The 12,802-nt window shown below is 44.5% G+C and overlaps 1 long non-coding RNA gene across 1 annotated transcript; it reads right to left on the minus strand.

Annotated features, from left to right (window-relative positions):
• Positions 1-1,056: 1,056 nt before the first annotated feature.
• On the minus strand, positions 1,057-7,076 carry LOC125757773 (uncharacterized). The gene is made up of 3 exons (XR_007415540.1): positions 5,937-7,076; positions 5,109-5,366; positions 1,057-4,560 (listed from the first exon to the last, which is right to left on the minus strand). It is a non-coding gene; the product is annotated as an uncharacterized LOC125757773 (long non-coding RNA).
• Between the last annotated feature and the right edge of the window lie 5,726 nt (positions 7,077-12,802).

Genomic DNA, 12,802 nt, shown 5'->3' on the forward strand with positions numbered 1-12,802 from the left:
TTTAGTGAGCAGTGATTTGTTTAGTGAAAGTTTATTTAAATGACCATAATCGAAACAAATAGAATATTCAATTAGTGAAAGTGGCATTAGTGACAGCCAATTAGCGATAGTTGATTAGTGATGTCACACTCGATACAAAGTGCACGGTAATATAACCACACTTGACGGCTTTAACCTTCGAGTCACCTTAGGCGAATGCATTAGGATCCCGAGTTTTTTTTTCTCTTTTTGATCGACTTTCACCGGACGTTTTGCATTAGGTGTCTTTCGAGGGAAAGATAATATATATACAATGAAGTAAGTGTTACAGTGGCCAGCTCTCTTGCGAAACACTGCAGCGGTGGTCGAGTCGTTACAGCGTCCGGCTGCAATGCGGGAGGTACTGGGTTCGATTCGCAGTGTCGCCAAGCACTCACGTATCTTTTTTTTTTTTTATGGAAAACAGATAGCAAGGCCTGAGGTTATGCGTTGCGGGCACTTTTTTTTTTTTGATAACGTGGCCTTTCCGCTCTCTTCTTTCACTCCCCTTTAGACCCAAAAACGCTGCGCCATGCTCCCTCACGGATCACAGAAATAAGAGTACCTTTTTTTTCTCTAACCACTACTATCTTAAGAGCGCCCAGTCCCGAAACCCAATTATCATACCTGGGCATTACTTTTCACGACTCTGGCTATTCGAGCGCCGGTCAGACATCACGGTGTTTTCAAGAACACCAAGAGACACGCGGCGGCCAAACTGCTTGCAGCCAAGATGACTGCCTTTGTCGGGACACGTTTCCATGCTAGTTGGGTGGGATTCAATCCACGCAGCAGCGCAAAACGACAGGGACAGAGAGATAAGACACAAACACAGTGATGTGTTTTCTCTCTCGATCTCTGTCGTGTTGCGCAGCTCCGTGTAATGCCTCTGCCAGTAGTTCTAAAGAAATCCAGCAGGCTATCGAGTTCGGAGGAGAGGGCAAAACAGTAGGCCTGCGAAAAGACTACGGCAAATTAATTTGCGTCATTAAGGGCTACTCTTCCCTTTGTAAGTACTTGAAAATTTTAAACCCGAGTTTATTCTTTATCAACAGCAGTTACAGTATAGATGACAGGTGGACAGAAAAAAATCCGCGTATTCAGCTTGACTAGTTTTGTGCCCTAAATAGTAATTGGCAACACGTACGTAATGACAATACGTAGAAATACCACGCACATATGTAAAAGTATGTACAGCCACGGGCGAAAGCTTGGTTATGTTGGTTGAAGTCGATTAGTCTATTCTACGCAATCTGTAGAAGCAATGTTAGACGGAGGAGCTGTCCTATAAACTTATTTTTGCTGGTTGGTTGCATAGTTTCCAACTTCTTGCTCAGAAATGTACGTTGTAAAATGAAACATCTTGTTTGAATGCACACATTTTATGTAAGGTTATATTCATTTTTGCACAGTAGGAAACATACTTGAGAAATGAAAATGAGATAGAAAAAGGAGAACTAGAAAGCAAATAGCAAAATTCTTATAAAAGTTACAGTAAACAAAAAAACGTAAGTTTTTGTTTAAAAGATACATACATACATACATACATACATACATACATACATACATACATACATACATACATACATACATACATACATACATACATACATACATACATACATACATACATACATACATACATACATACATACATACATTGAGGTGTAGGTAATAGGATGAACTGCTATAAAACAACAATGCTGATACAATGCTGAGCACATGAGGTTTCAAGGCAGGAACTTACGAGAGAAATCTCTCACCACTCTTATGTGCCAACTCGGCATTTCTCGAACCCTCTTGGAACAATTTGATGCATAGTTCCTGCTGCTGCCCACTCACAAGCAATTTTTGTACATTTTCGTGGGCGGCAGCCCACGACGATATATAAGAAAAGAGACCCTGGCAATGTGATGCCAAGGAAAAGCGCAATGCATCACATTTTGGTACATGTCTGCAATATGACACATAGTTTATTTACATAGTCCGGCACATTGACAACACTATCAGAAGCCATGTAGGGTGACGTGTTAGGCACAGGTATAACGTGTGCCATGTTAGGCACAGGTCGGACAAATTCTGGACAATACATGAATAAAACAATTCGCTGTTACTAAGCTCCTCGGTACAAATAATGCTGTTGTTGACATGTCAAGACTCTATTGCTTCTCCTGAAAACACTCCTCAAAAAGGTTTCAAAATGTGCACATGTGCCGACTTCCTTCGAATGAGAGGCTGCTGTATAGCAGTCTCTCATTCCGCTCGAAAAAAAAATTCAATGCACTTCCGGGCAAGGCATGTGATGTGAAGCTTCAGTGCCTTGCATGTATATCTTGCTGCTGGCCTCAGCTGCAATGTTTATCCGCAGAAATGTGCAGAATAACATTTTATAATGTACCACGATGAAGTAATTACGTGTCAGGCGCATAAAACATGGACAACAATAAAATAATTTAAAAACATTTACCTGGCACAGTTTACAGAATCTTAAATACATTTTCATGGAGCAATCACAACTTATCTGAAGATAGTAGTAATGGTTATCAGCCTTGAAATTTGTTTGAAGTCGCCAGTTTCAAGATTAGAGTAAACCAACAGCCTTCTTCAGGCTAAACCATTGTACAGACGCATCAAAAGGCATAAGTAAATGCATGCTATAATCACCCTACAAAAAGTAATAAATACTTTCAGCAGTAAAATGAGCAAAGCTGAATAGATGAGAAACTATTTGCAGAGTATACAATTACATTATCGGGAAAACTATGGCAACAAACACTATATGAAAAAAAATTAAAACTTACACAGTACATACAGAGAGGATGACTGTTGAAGAGGACAGAACGGCGATGGGATAACATTACACAGGTGCTAAAGCCTGTTAGACGTACTAGGACGCTCCTCTTGCATCTAAATAATGCGTGGAAAAGGACTTTCCAGAGCTTATATAAACATAAAATCATTTGTGCTATACTAATGCGCGTATCCTGAACGACTATATCGACCAAGTGCAAAATTACCCCCTTCAATGGTTTCATTCTTGGACTACCAAACATGAAAACACGGTTTTGGTTGCCGACCATGGCTGCTGTTTCTAATGGCAGTGAAATGCAGAGACATACATGCATTTGATTTACGTGCATGTTGAAAATTCAAGGTAGCCGAAATTAATTTGCACATTACCACTACAGTGTGCTTTACATTAATGTCAAGGCGTCGTATATTAAATGCAGAATTTAATTAATTTTGAATCCTCAAGTGCAAGGAATTGCTGAATGATGCACTGCTCAACAATTAAACTGCAGCTGTGCAGATTCTCACCATACAATGCTAACTGTTCTAGATATCACAATGCATTCTGTCTGTTGACGTGCACATTGAACAGCAGGACACAGTCACTGGTAGTCGCTGTCTACTTGTTGGCCTTGTGCGTTTTGTCTGAGATACACTGTACAATTAGATGACAGTGGGCCACCTGATCCCGTGATACTGCTGGAACATATAAAAATACAGATGATTGTTACAACCGTGCTATGTGTAAAACTGGACAGCTGATATGTGCTAGAACTCCAGCTCTCGTATTTTCAGAAGCCGATGACAAGTATGAAGAAATATTAAAAACAAAAAAAGGTCTGAACATAGAGCCACCAACAATGAAGTCTTTGAAAAATATTTTATGATATAAATGTATAACTACGATGTTCATTTTGAAGGCAACAAACTTCTGCCTAATAGTGAGGCATAAGCCAACAAAGTATCTTCTATTTCGACTTTACACTAGGTGCAAGAAGCCTACCACAAATGAGTTCACTATGCTACACTCTAAGAAAAAATGTAGTATTTGGGGAGTATTGCACCCCACAACTACAATCGTCATCCATCTCAGGTACTTTCCTCGCGTTACCACCACGGTTTCGGCACTTCCCGGTCACGAATTACGCGCGTTATTAGAGTGACAGCATTCTTGATAGGAAAGTGCCAAGAGCCAGGTTTTCAAAAGAGAAAACCCGAGCAAGCAAGATTATGTTATTGTTGTGTGGCAGAAATCCTAAAAAATGCTCGATTTTTTCTTAGAGTGTACTCATGTATTGCTATGTTACAAGACAACAGCTATTGTTCATCACTTTAACGTTATCTAACTTAGCCACCTCATCATACAATGTGCAGGAACAATTTTGAAGACTAGAAAACACAAAGCATTTGCGGATTATGTGTGTTTCTGTTTCTCAAAGCCGTTTTTCCTACCAAAAGTACACTTTGAAAAAAAAATGCACTTGATTAGGAGAAATGATTGTGAGCAACAAACACACTCATAATCAACAAATGCATGTTAATAGGCTCTTATGGTTTCCACAAACATTCACCATCATTACTATTACTGTCAATGCCATGCCGGACGGATATGCTGTGTCCTGCTAAGAACACCAAAGGCGCACTGTATGACTTGTCTTGCATGGGTGGGGGCTGCACTGCACTGCTGCTCAGCTGGGCCAGCCACGGACAGGAGGGTGAGCACCCATGGCTCTCAGGCACAGCGAGAGTCACCTTCAGAGATCAACAAGCGTGTATACAGGTCACATACGATTTGTAGAAATAACCGTGCCATTATGCAATTGTGCTGAGAACATGTACAGCCAAAATACAACGTGCCACAACATTGATAAAAAGATAAACTACGGCAGTTAAAATGCGCATTTACTGCTCCTGTGTGGCCTGAGGCTTGAGCTAGAGCTCTTTCTCCCTGCATGTTGCGAACAGCCAGGAGATTTTCACCCGCTTGCTATTTCCATACAGAGCACTTGATACAGTGAGTGAGTCACAAGCACAAGAGCTCAATAAGCAATAAAAGTATTTGTGCTATTTCAAAAGCACAACTTTCCAGTCTCACATCTATGAAGTAAAATTCATAAGCTGCAGACTTTATACTTTCGACATTGTCAATTCCATCGTAGTTTGCTTCTCCTTAAGTGTCCAATTAGCAGTGGTGTGTGAAAATAATACAAGCATCCACTGCTACTAACAGTGTTCGGGTTGTGAAGGTGTGTACATTAACCGGTGTTTACTGTACCATCTGCACTTTAAAAAAAACTAACCTAGCAACCAGCCATTAGGCAGTTTTCTGCCCTTGAACTCCCAGGAAGAGCACAGTCCATCCAGATGAGGCTGCCATGCATGCTTCCAGGCCCCTTCGAGGTCGGCTGGATGATGACGCCCCTACCGTTGCAAAAGACTTGTACATTTAGGGAGCACAAGTCCTTCCTATTTCTCTACAGGTGCTCCAAGTCATAAGGTGGCTTGATTTGCCAGTGCTTGCAATGGATGGATTCCAGGACCTTACGAAAGTCTGCGATCTGTGAAGAGGCCAAACAGGATATATTCAAAAAACCATCATTGAAAGCGCTCTTAATACATATTTGGCAGTAACACAAAAACTATCACTTAGTCAAAGCTATCAAATATGCCATATTCAATTTGCATCAAACTGAAGTCTCATGTAAGCTTTGCATACTGTAAGATATATATGTCCTGGTAAAGTATAGTGCTGCCACAGCAGTAATCTTCTATACAAGTAATTTTGCAATATAAAGGGAATTCCTGTAGAAGTGCTGCATGGCTCCTGGAAAATAAATTCGCATCAAATATTTTTCTCTCAACTATCAAGCGTGGTAAGCAGACAGGCTCTCTTAATAACCAGATAATAATCTGCTTAACCCAAATCATAAACACTGTTGGTGTACTTGCTCATATTCGAATATATGTATATTGGCCATATATGCGTATATACAAAGCGGTAGTAGTACATTTTTCGTACTGGAACTTAACATGGGGTGACATTACATCTGCTGGGATGAAAAACTTACAAACGTACGTTATAGCGCTACACGAATAACAACGAAATTAGTTGCGCAAGTTCAACTCACCGATGGCACAACGATATTAGCAGCCGTCAGCGTCATCGGGAATCGAATGCACTCTGCAGCCACAGGCAAAAGACGTCTGTGGACTGGAAGCTGCCGTTGACGTAGAAATGCAAGGCTAGCAAGACGTGTACGTCCACTGGTGAAGCGTGAGAAGTCGCCGTTGGGCCGCTGTAGTAAAGGCTCCAGTGCCGTGCAAAACGACAGGACAGATGGACTCGAAAACCTGTAGTTAGCAGGTGCTGGTCTACGACTTCATCCAAGGCAAGGCACCAGTGAGAAGTGTGTTCTGTCCGGATCAAAGCGTGACGTCCACGTGCTTTCGCTGCCAGGTACAAGTCCAAGTTTTCACCGGACAACAGTCAAGGCGCACTGCCAAAGCAGCCACATTTACAGCAGAATGTTTCGGCGTGCGACTTCGGTTCGACACGTTATGACGTTCGGATTACGGTTATCACAAGAAGGAGAAGCAACGAGTTAAAAAAGAAAACGCCACTTCGTAGGGCGAAACACGGTTATCAACGCTTTTATATTCTGTCACACGGGCACAGCCTCTTCACAAGTCTTGGAAATGTCAACACAGCACCACTGTTCATAACGCACATCGTTTCACTCCCGAACACTGCATTTGCCTGGACTGCTCACAAGAAAATAGAAGCGCACGGGCTAACCCGTGGCGAAGCAAGAACCAAATACACAGCGTAGTTCATGCGTTACCGTGCGAGCACAGAATCACTCAAGTAACGTGCCGAAATGTTGTCAATTCGAAATGCCGCACTGCACCTTACTGAGACACTGGAAAGCGAAGCAAACGAACTGTTACCGACACTCAAACACGCACTGCAGGCTCCTCGAATGCTAGTTACCGTCGGTACACAGGCGCCGATCCCCGCTTCATAAACACACCGAGGCACAGGCTTCGCTACGCTTCACCGCGCACCAAGAAACACTGCCGTCGGTCTTCACACGGCTTGCGCGCACCGAAAAAGCAGCGGTATTCACAGCACATCCAGTCGAACGCTGAAGGAACCCAAGCGTTTGCGAAAATCGGCACCGACACATACCGGCACATACAGTTTACGGCGCCATGTTGCTTTCGCGAACTGCGCAGCAGGGGCAAGCGCTAAGAGAACTCACAAAAAGCTCTTGCGCGTTTTTCACGGCGAGATAAAAATTTCTCTTATGTGCGAGGGGGAAGATATGACGAACACGACAGGAGCGCGCGATGAAAGAAGTGTTTTGTCAGCGTCATAAGATGACCTGATGTAGAGAGTACTGCTTCCCAACCAATCATAAGCTGCGCCTCTCGCCCAAGCCGTCGTCTGCTAGCGTTTGTCGTCTGCTACGATAGGAGCCTGCAACGGGGGTTTCGCCTTGTCTACGCGATGATTTCCAGGTCAAGCTGACGCTTCTGAGCACAAAATACATATATGAGCGGGTGAAGCCACCTTTAATTGATATTCTCACGCCAAGTTAAATGGCAGTTAATAATCAAAGGGACATGAATTCGGCAAAGGTTTGTTTATACTCGAGAATCGTGAGCATTCGCACTTATTTTCGATGTCATTGCAAATTACTGGAGTCATTTCTTTCTGACTACTTGCCACATTAAGGCGTTCCGTTTCGGTTTCCGAACAGTGAAGGTCGAAAAGCTCAATTTTTTTGTGATTTCATGCATAATCACGCACATCTATAATATGCTGTGATTTGCAATGTACGAGCTCGCTCTGGATCGGCCCAAAGTGCGTAGCGACAGCTGCATTTCGGAGATCGTGCCTATAGACCTTATGCAAAATTGCTGCCATCTGTCGGAGGTTTGACGAAACTACTGATTCGGCGCCATGTTGGAGGCTTGTGTCCGAATCGTATTGCTATCGCTGCTATAACGCTATAACTTCTTGCTTGTATCTGCGTTGATAGTCGGCAATCGGGGCATAAAAATGTCAGACGAGCCTGTACACGTTACCGGCATTTCCTTGTTTTTACGTTGGCAATTATTACGTGTGAAGAACTACCTCGCAACGAGAAGAAGGTACATGTTTGTCACCGAGTCACATGTAAGCCGGTCATCGCTGAGACTGAAGCTTTGCGCTTGGTTATAAATTTTGTCTGTTTTTAGTGTAGCGAATGAAGTGTTGTTACATAGCTATCGGAATATCATGCGTGTGGTGTAGGATTTTTGGGAGGAGGCATTGGCGCGCGACGCGGCTGAGCACAGCGATGACGGTAAGAAAGTGCTGTTGACCCATTTCAAAGTGTATTTCATACGGGACAGCTATGTCGACCTAATGTATTGTGCATCTTAGTTAAAAAAAACCGCTGTCCTCTTTGTTGTTTTTGAAACAATGTAGTCACTGATGTATGTTTTGCATAGAGCTACCGCACGATTAAAATGTAAGAAAGGTCCGCTTTTCACGCACGTGAAAAGTGAACATGAAACGCGTTAGTTACTCCAGAAAGTAGGCGCCGATTAGCTAGTATTTTATTGAATTGCCTTCCGCCATGTACTCGTAAATAACACGATCCGCCAAGAGTATTCGCGTTCACATCGTCGCTTTCGGGGCCTACTCGAGCCTTACAATTTCAACCCGTTGCAGCAAGGCAGTTTTGCGTCGCCGACTGAACGCTTACGAAACCATCTCAGCGCGCAACCAACGGTAGCGCACCGATGGTTGAATGTAACACATCTGCGGGAACAGCATGTTTTTTCAGTTTCATACGAAAAGTGCCGCACAAAAGCATCTCTTAATATTTCATAGCACACAGGGGTGGATACAGGATTTTTTTCGGAAGGGCGATCAGCGTCAGCTGGGAGAACCTGGCATGTGCTCTTCTTAGGGTATAAATAAAAAAAGAAAGTAGGGGGGAGGGGGTGTCAGGCCAACCGGGCCGCCCCTCTGAATTCGGCAGTGATAGCACATGAAATGCTTGAAAAATACGCATAGTGAAGCAATACGCGCGCAAAGCACCCCGCCAGACGCTACCTTTTTAAACTCCACAGTCGAAAACAAACTACAAACAACATGTTGCAGCACAATCGGTTCTTTCGCTGAGAATCGATGACGCGTCTGTCTAACATGTAATTGTTATCGAAATGAAATAAACAAAGTAATGCTGTCAACCAGGGGCGTAGCCAGAAATATTTTTCGGGGGGGGGGGGGGGGTTCAACCATACTTTATCGATGTTCGTGCGTGCGTTTGTATGTGCGCGTGTATATATACGCCAGCAAACTGAAAATTTTCGGAAGGGGGGCTTGACCTCCCCTCCCCCCTCTGGCTACGCCCCTGCTGTCAACAGCAGCGCAGGCATGCGCGAGTAGCCGCGATGCAGCTTTGGAGCTCGTACACGAAGTCGGTTTGTCTGTTCCTGCAAAAGTACACGGCGCGAAAACTGTCTCGTTCTGGCATGACACGAAAGAGTGTTCTCCAATGAGTGCCGATGCTGTCACATACCGCATCTATTAAGAACGGCGAACGTAAAGACGGCGTTAATCGTAAGCAGCAGCCGGAGCAACGGAACGATCTGCCGCTTCCCGTCGGCCGCAAGAAAATCTAATAACACATGGAGGCTAGTTTCCTGCTAACCTTTTTTCAGCATTCCATTTTCCTCAATCTCAGCAACACGGCACACGAAAATATGTCGGCATTGCCTTTCCTATCAGCCGCCACACGTCGATAAGTACGCTCCGTGTGTGTACATGCGGAGCGCGCTTAGCCTTCAACATGGCGGAAATGCGCACTGCGGCCGCTAGATGGCAGCAATTTTGCATAAGGTCTATTGGTCAGTTAAAGCCAATCCAACTAGACAAGTTATGGAAACACATAATAGGCTTTAATAACGGCTAACTGAAATGCTCCGTTCAATTTTATTACCAATAACGTGCAGCTGATGTGCTCGTCTGAACCTCTTTGGTGGTATATTCGACCAATGCTGCGTACATCATCATAAGTTGGACATCTCATTGGAGGAAGTAGGACGCACCACAACAACATAACAAAAAAAATGTTGACCAAATAACGCGCCGCTTTCGACTTCATCGACCATTCATGTAGAACTTTGGTTTTAATCCAACCACAAGCCTTTGCATGCATAATTTTTCGCCATTGACACCCAATAGGCTTCTTTAATTACTGCGACTCCCAGCTTATTGGACGACTGCGAGTGTCAATACTGTCCATAGCGTTCAAGCGAAACAACACACGAAACTCAAAGCGCCGAAATAAACTAAAACGTACCAGCAGCCATCAAGCAGCCTTACATGGCCGTGAATTAGCTTAAAATCAGCCACGGCACCCAGACACCCGCCGCAGTTGCATGTTCTAAACAGCCATATTGTTCGTAAGAGTGGTCCGGACCACTCTTGGGATTTCCTCGTAGCCACGCTGTTTCTGCGCAATTTTTTCGCTTTGTGAATCCACTTACGAGCCTTTTTCAGTGACGTCACCAAATATAGCAACTGCATCACCATCGCTGGCATGTTCCTTGACAGTCGCAGCGCGCTTTACCGCAGCGGCCGATGTGATAACGATGGCTCTTACGACGTTTTTTTCGCTTCGTGAATCGACTTACGCGACAAAATTTCTCTTACGCGACAATTTGCTCGTAAGTGAGCTTTGTGAATTCGGCCCCTGATGAAGTAAGGCTACATCTAGGTAATCTCACTAGCCAATCATTTGGGAAGCAAGAAAATTGTTTATGAGAATACTGACATCGCTGCTGCCAGATGGGCAAACTAAGAATAACTTCAAATAGGACAGAGCAAAATTTTGTTCATTAAGGGACCCTGCAGTACTTCAACTAATAATCGAAGAAGCTAAGCGTGAGAGTTTATTGCTTCACGAATGGATTGCCGCGAAAGTATTTCGCATCCGTCATGGCTGAGCAGAGTTAGAGGCATTTTGGGGCAAGAATCCGAGCGCTTTTTCTCTTCTATCGTCCCGACAAGCGCGCTGGAAGCTGCACAGGGTCGGATGACACGGGAGAATGAAGCTACGTCAGCGCGAGCCGTGACCTGAAGCACATTCTCTCCTCCTTTTTTAACGTGTTTGCATACTTTCAGTATGACGACGAGCGCGCAACCGGCACGTGGCAGCAAACCGTGGCCGAGGTAACTATACAGCGCAAGAAGCACTAGTGCTCGCAAGCCTCACCGAGTTGTGTGAGTGCGCTGTTCACACCAGCTTTGTCGTTTGTGAGCTGTACCTACATATAGTAGACACATCCAGATAGCACATTTTGAAGCGAATTAGCTAAACACAAGGCAATGTCTGACAAGAAATCTTGCTCGCGGGGTGCGCGAAAGGGAGAAAGAGCGCAATGGAAAGCGTACCGGTGGTTTCGGAAACAACTATAAGAAAACAGAAATATGTTTTAAGTAACCTAAATGCATTTTATTTCGAATGGAATGAAAGTTACTCACATAGGTTGATTACTTCATCCATTGTTCTTTGTTGCGTCTACTCATCGTGTATATAATTACAGGCGTGGAATCGTTTTAATGATAACTACACCAATAGAAAGTCTGTGCCTGCGAATGAACAAATTACCGTGAATAAGGGCATATTGCACTTCGTGCTCCATTTGCGTCCTCGTTTCTACAGTCAGGTTTCTACTTGTCTCCCTTAGTGTGTGCCGCACATATCACGAAAGCAATAGTCGTACATCAAATAACTCAGTGCTCTGTGAAATGTGCTAACCACTACGAAAGACAAACGCATCTAGCTGTCATGGTATGCGTAGCTTCAGAAATATCACAAGAAGCCAGTAAGAGTGGAGTGGAAAGGTTTTTTTTTATCTACCACGCACTGCATTTACATCTACATGAAGAAGCAGCAGCAGTAGTTGGTTCCACTCGATAGATGCAAGAAAACTTAAATAAAAATGGAAGGTGCAGAGTGGCATAAAAGCTAAATAAATGTCACAGTTTCGCCACAACGGCGAAGCAATGAATGCGATAGCAACAAATTGGAATGTAACGCGAAGAACGGAAAGCAGCTAGAAATTACCAGCGCGTCGCTCGAGCCCAAACGACGCACGAAAAGAACGCACACAGGACGGCGCTAACTATAATGTGTCACAGCTTGATACTTGAAGCGCACTGCTGAAAATTAAAGCAGGACGCACGAAAAGAACGAACAGGTACACACAGGACGAGCGCGAAGTAAATGGCGCAGTTGTTACTTATTTCTGTTTGAAGAGCGCGCTCCTTTCGCAAACGCGGCCGCTGCAGCGAGCGAAGTGACCTTCGTACGCTCTGTGACTTCAGCGCGGACATCGCGGGGAAAGCACAAGACTTACAGCCCCCCGCTCGCCCCCCCCCCCCCCGCCAGCCGCCCCCTTCTTTTTTTGAGATAAGCGCACGAAGGCGACCACGCCCTGTAGGGCGAAGAGCCTCGGCGTTCGCAGGAGCGGGGCGACGACCTTTAAAGCGCGCCCAGCGTCCAGCACGCACATCGCGCCATCTCGCTGGTGAGTAAGAAAGCACGCTGAAGTAAATGGTGCATCTAAATAGCTCGCCGTTAGCATGCTGAAAGAGGCTACTCTCCGAGGCTTAACCGTCTAACGCCGCGCATTTCGGAGCGAGAGGTGGACCGTTCGATTCCGCGCGTCGGAAAGTATTTCTGAATTATTTTTCTTTGTGGCTTTTCAATATATATATATACACATATACATATACGGTGCATGATGGCGGCGACGACGATGGCAAAAATCAGCCGAGACTGTCCATATAATGGCTATCGCAATAAAAATATTTGGAAGGGCCGGCGTCGGCGGGCGGACATCGGGAGGAGCGGGTGGAGAGGGACATGCGGGAAACTTAGCGGTGTGCGTAAGGGTGGACGCCTTATTCTATATTCAGCCAGCTTCG

This window comes from Rhipicephalus sanguineus, chromosome 3 (assembly GCF_013339695.2).
Source record: "Rhipicephalus sanguineus isolate Rsan-2018 chromosome 3, BIME_Rsan_1.4, whole genome shotgun sequence".
Taxonomy (NCBI): Eukaryota; Metazoa; Arthropoda; class Arachnida; order Ixodida; family Ixodidae; genus Rhipicephalus; species Rhipicephalus sanguineus.